The sequence below is a fragment of the Bos indicus x Bos taurus genome, chromosome 9 (assembly GCF_003369695.1).
Source record: "Bos indicus x Bos taurus breed Angus x Brahman F1 hybrid chromosome 9, Bos_hybrid_MaternalHap_v2.0, whole genome shotgun sequence".
Classification (NCBI taxonomy): domain Eukaryota; kingdom Metazoa; phylum Chordata; class Mammalia; order Artiodactyla; family Bovidae; genus Bos; species Bos indicus x Bos taurus.
This window is the reverse complement of record NC_040084.1, coordinates 93252611-93258799: the sequence shown is the minus strand read 5'-3', so window position 1 is coordinate 93258799 and position 6189 is coordinate 93252611. Positions and strand designations below refer to the sequence as shown.

General features: G+C 41.8%; 1 pseudogene; it reads right to left on the bottom strand.

Annotated features, from left to right (window-relative positions):
- Nucleotides 1-422: 422 nt before the first annotated feature.
- Nucleotides 423-1366, bottom strand: LOC113898845 (annotated as a pseudogene).
- Nucleotides 1367-6189: the final 4823 nt, after the last annotated feature.

Genomic DNA, 6189 nt, shown 5'->3' with positions numbered 1-6189 from the left:
CTTTTCTTGTGGCATCTTTATTTGGTTTTGGTATTAGGGTGATGGTGGGTGGCCTCATAGAATGAGTTTGGCAGTTTACCTTCCTCTGTAATTTTCTGGAAGAGTTTGAGTAGGATAGGTGTTAATTCTTCTCTAAATTTTTGGTAGAATTCACCTGTGATGCCATCTGGTCCTGGGCTTTTGTTTGTTGGAAGATTTTTGATTACAGTTTTGATTTCTGTGCTTGTGATGGGTCTGTTAAGATTTTCTATTTCTTCCTGGCTCAGTTTTGGAAGGTTATACTTTTCTAAGAATTTGTCCATTTCTTCCAAGTTGTCTATTTTTTTGTCATATGGTTGCTGATAGTAGTCTCTTATGATCGGGCACTTGGGGAGTTGCTCATATGTGCTTACGGGGTTTCATCCTGGAGCCAGAGAAGCTGCTCACTTGTATTTGTAATATCCATCTCCAGTCTTCTTGCCAAACTTATTCTCTGCTACCAACTTATTCAGGGATGGGCTGGCTGAAACAGGGGGTTCTTTGAATCCATTTCATGCCAACCATCCAGGATGAACTTTGTAGTATACAGCCCAACATAATCGAGGCACTCAAATGGACCCATGGGATACCTGGCACCTGGCTTCTTAGCAGTATCGATGTCTTCCTTGGACATGTCACCTCATTCATACAGCCTGACTGCTTCTATGAGGTATGGCACCAGAAGACGGTTCATAATAAATCCAGGTGTGTCCTTGCAAGCAACAGGATGCTTTCCCAGGGCTTTGCTGAGGTCTAGCAGAGATTCAAAGGTCTTCTGGCTGGTCATTGGTGTTTTAATGACCTCCACAAACTTCATCAAAGGCACTGGGTTGAAGAAATGGAGCCCAGTGAACTGGTCCTGTCTCTTGGTGTAATTGGCTAGGCTTGTGATCTGCAATGAAGAAGTGTTGCTGGCAAAGATTGTGTGTTCCACAGCAAACTTGTCTAGCCTTTTGAAGAGCTCGTTTGTCACCTGCAGATTCTCTACAATGGCCTCCACTACCAGGTCTGTGCTGTGGACCACGGATGCCGCACCCATGCTGGGTGATATGCTGCTCAGAGTCTTTGCCACAAATTTATCAGCACTCTTTGGGTTTTCTGCAGACTTCTTCTTGGCCACTTTCTGAAGACTTTCCTCGATACCCTTTCTAGATTTTGCCAGGATGTCCTCTGTTTGGTCCACCAGCACTACTGTGTGGTCAGTTGCTGCAGCAACCTGGGCAATTCTGGAGCCCATCAGCCCACCGCTGATGACCGTCACGTGCTTGATGAGGATTTTCTTTGTCGAGGCCATGGCGGTGGAGGAGGAGGACGTGGAACGCATGAATTGCCAGGTTATGAAAGCCATAGTGCAGGTGGTGAAGGCAGCAACAGGGACAAGACCTGGCAGAGAATGATTCCTCTTCTCTTAATCAATCTATGAATTATAGTAGTTTGGCACATATACTTTTGTTAACAGAATTGAAACATTTATTTTTTCCCCCTTCCTGATCCCTCCAGAATTCAGGAAATTATTGAATATTCTTATTTTCAGGGTAGTATAGTTATTTGCATAAGTTTAATAGGAACCTGTTTTATTATAACAGGACACAATTAGAAACACTGATTACATTATCAAGACTTTGGACTTTGACTGGAATGTCATCTCTGTAAATGATGTGCATAAAATCACATAGGTACAGATAGGTTAAAGGAACTAAGGTTGAATTTCTGGAAACAATAAAGCCCCTTGGAAAACTAGTTTACAGAATTCCAAGCCTTACAAAGTAAGGAAGAAAGGTCACTTCCTGGAAGCCCTAAAACTCTCAGGATATTTTGGGGACCTTGAGAAAAGTGGAATCAACCCAAATCTCTCTATCTCTCTATAGAGATCACAGGTAAAGCCTGATGGTGTTCTGGGCTTGGCTTCTTAGCCTCAAGAGATTTTAAAAGTCCAATTTGAGATTCCTCATGAAAAGTTCCAGCAAAAATGATTTAAACAAAGTCTATAGGGTCAATCACTATTTTTTGCTTCACTTATGCAAATAGGTCAAGTTTAAAACAAATTAGTCTTACCATGAGTATCTGATAGAAATGATGGTGACTGTACAGAAAAGAAAATTAAGTTTCAATAGGAAACTATAGCACAGTCTTGTGGATATTAAATTCTGGTCCTATGAATTGTTTTGTCATGTACCTGTAAACCAAACTAGATCCTGAATTATTCTAATTTCCTCAAATACTTGGCTATGACTCTCCAAACTAATGTGTCTGACTTTTCTCCCACCTTCTGATTTGGAATCACTAAGAACAATATTTGCCCTTGAATTTTGTTGGAAAGTACTGTACCTGGTCCTCCTCACTATTGAGACTGCAGTCAGACTTGAACCTTGTGTCTGCACTGCCCAATTACAAATGGCTTCTCCAGATTCTTGGACTTATATACCAGCTAAAATCTAATATTAAAATTGATTAGAGATGTTCTTCCTCAGAGGCAGATGGCATCTTGAGGCAGACAGCTTTCTGAAGATCTCAGAGCAAGATTTTCATCTTCAATATGAAACCTTTATTTCTTTTTGCCTTTTCCCAATGTGTGCTTTCTCTTTGTCAATGCTTGGGAAGAAAATACACCTTAACTCTGAATTATCCTTGAATCTATTGCTAAGGCCACATCTGTACAACAGAAGTCACTAGACTTTCTTGCTAAGGTGGTTTTAGATAATCAGATTGCTTTAGATTACTTACTGGCTGAACAAGGAGGAGTCTCTGCTGTGGCAGATATTACCTGCTGTGCCTGCATCAATACCTCTGATCCTGTAGCAAAATACAAGAAATTAACAAACACACCATTTGGCTAAATCAAGTTCACACTCCTTCAGGTATATTTCCTGATTTATTTGATAATGAACTGATTTGGTTCATAGGGCCTTCTGGCTAAGAGTAGTAATTCAGTCTGTTGGTTTTATCCTCCTGATAGTCATTATTGCAGTCTCTCTTGTGTGTGGTATTCTCTCAAGGGTCTTAAATACCCATTTGTAGCCACCAGCAGTGAATCAGGTGGTCTCTCTGAGCCTGGACAAACAGAAACAAGATGAACAGCAAAGACAATTTTTCCATGAATCTGACATTATAACCTATAAGTTTCACAATGAGACAAAAACAACCCTGATGGTGAGTGACAATGTTGCTAATAACAAATTTTTGGTCAATTTCTCATGTATGCAAAGATGTCCAAAATGGGGGAATTATAAAATAAAGTGAACAAGGAGGCCATTAGATTGAGGTGCTTCAACCTTAGCAACCTATGTAAGCAAACCAAAACCTAAGCCTACAAACGCCTCAAGGTTAAGAAATAAAAACCTAAGGACTGCCAATCAACAAGCCTTTTCAGAATAAAGCAAACACTTAAGCTGTGTGTGCATGCATGCTTAGTCATTTAGTCATGTCCAATTCTTTGCGATGCTATGGACTGCAGCCTCACCAAGTTCCTCTGCCCATGGGATTCTCCAGGCAAGAATACTGGAGTGGGTTGCCATGGCCTCCTCCAGAGGATCTTCTTGACCCAGGGACTGAACCCGTGTCTCCTGAATTGCAGGTGGATTCTTTGCTGCTGAGCCACAGGGAAACCCAACACTTAAGCGATAGCCAATCAAACAATTTCCTACCTTTGATTCTGCATCTTCTCTATGAAAGTCTTTCCTCTTATTTCTGCAGAGGGAGCGCTCCTACTTTCAAGTTAAAGTGCTACCTGATTTGAATTGATTTTTTTCTCAAATAAACTCTTAAAAATTTTAATATGCCTAAGATTTATCTTTTAACTGAACAGTAAGAAAACGACCCAATTTAAAAATTGTACAAATATTTGAACAATTTACCATAGAAGATATATGGATGATCAATAAGCACATGAAAAGATACTCAACAGTAGTCATTAGGGACATGTAAATTAAAGTCACAGAAAGATAGTACTCCATACCTATTAGAATGAAAAATTAAATAGACTGACCATATCCAGTATTAGCAAGGAAGTAGAAGAACTGGAACTCTCATACACTGCTGGTGGAAATGTAAAATGTCCCAACAACTTTGGAAAGCAGTCTGGCAGTTTGTTAAAAAGTTAAAACTTACACCTATTATGTAATGGTCAGCCATTCCAGTAATAGGTATGCACTTGAGAGAAAATAAGGTATATGTCCAATGTTCTTAGCAGATATTTTGTAATAGCCCAATCCTTGATGAAAGTGAAAGTGGAGAGTGAAAAAGTTGGCTTAAAGCTCAACATTCAGAAAATGAAGATCATGTCATCCGGTCCCACCACTTCATGGGAAATAGATGGGGAAACAGTGGAAACAGTGTCAGACTTTATTTTTCTGGGCTCCAAAATCACTGCAGATGGTGACTGCAGCCATGAAATTAAAAGATGCTTACTCCTTGGAAGGAAAGTTATGACCAACCTAGATAGCATATTCAAAAGCAGAGACATTACTTTGCCAACAAAGGTTTGTCCAGTCAAGGCTATGGTTTTTCCTGTGGTCATGTATGGATGTGAGAGTTGGACTATGAAGAAGGCTGAGCACCGAAGAGGTAATGCTTTTGAACTGTGGTGTTGGAGAAGACTCTTGAGAGTCCCTTGGACTGCAAGGAGATCCAACCAGTCCATTCTGAAGGAGATCAGCCCTGGGATTTCTTTGGAAGGAATGATGCTAAAGCTGAAACTCCAGTCCTTTGGCCACCTCATCTGAAGAGTTGACTCATTGGAAAAGACTCTGATGCTGGGAGGGATTGGGGGCAAGAGGAGAAGGGGACGCCAGAGGATGAGATGGCTGGATGGCATCACTGACTCGATGGACGTGAGTCTGAGTGAACTCCGGGAGTTGGTGATGGACAGGGAGGCCTGGCGTGCTGTGTTTCATGGGGTCACAAAGAGTCGGACACGACTGAGCAACTGAACTGAACTGAACTGAACACTTAGAAAGCCCTTTCAGTTTCCTGAACATTAAAAAAAAAAATGTATTTACATAACCAGTTATTTTACTGATGAGAAAACTGAGGCAGAGAGAAGGAAGTGCCCAGTGTCACTCAGTAAGGGGCAGAACTGAGATGCAAACCCAGGCGTTGTGGCTGTGGTGTCATGGTCCTCCCTGTTCTGCCTTCAGGATTTCAAGGTGAGGGGTGTGAAGTGTGCCCAGTGCAGGGATGGCGGGCCACGAGACAGCGCCACCTAGTGTGTGTGGGAGGGGTGTGGAGTGGCCGGCTGGGGGACCTGGGTTGCAGTGGAGAAGGGACCCGTAGGGGCCATGCAGGTGAAGGCAGTGCATTTTGGGCAGTAGGCATGCGAGACTCGATTCGTTTCCCATATTTACCTATCTGGTTACTGTCTCCATTTTTCTTGCTCTGTGTCTCTTTACTTCTCTTTCTCTAAAATGCATGCGGATGGGGAACTGTATATGTGTAACTCTTGATAACCACAGGGTGTAGAACTAGATCAAGGGAGCGGGTGCTGGAAGCAACCATGTCATCTTTCCTGGCGGAGCCCTGGAAGGCTTGGCGAGAGCGATTGGAGAGCTATAAACATTGGCTGAAGACTCCACTCTACTTTCAACAGGCGGGGGCTTTCATATGTATTTAGAGACTCTTATTAAGTCTTCTGAGAGATTCCTGCAGCTGCTGAAAGCTATGTCCAAATCCAATTTTTTGGAGAAAATATGTAAATGATTATGATATTGTAATAGTGTCATTCAACGTACCAGTCTGAACTCGTGCTTATTCACATCAAGAGGGAAGATGAACTCAGATTTGCAACTGCAAAAGGCCAAAGCTGATTCTCCCCAACCCCCCAAATCTCTAAACTAAACACATTACAGAATTAAAATGTTGAATAATTGGTAATTAGCAGTGGTCCTAAAGAGTGCCGGGCACTATTGCAAAGCTGCTATAACCCGCGGATATTACTATAATTGTTTTTCAAGGAAAAACTGGATTAGAGATGAGACACGATGACATGAAGGACGTTCAGTGTTCGGCAAGTTGAGACAGGCAGCTCAGGGGCCCCACTAATCTTTAAGTCCCTGAAAGGTATATTGTTAATACTACATGACAGATAAATTATATTGCGAACCCCAAGAAATGCCTAGGGGGAAATCAAAAAATGCCGTTAGCAGACAGACCTTTTATGATTTTCCCAGGATACTG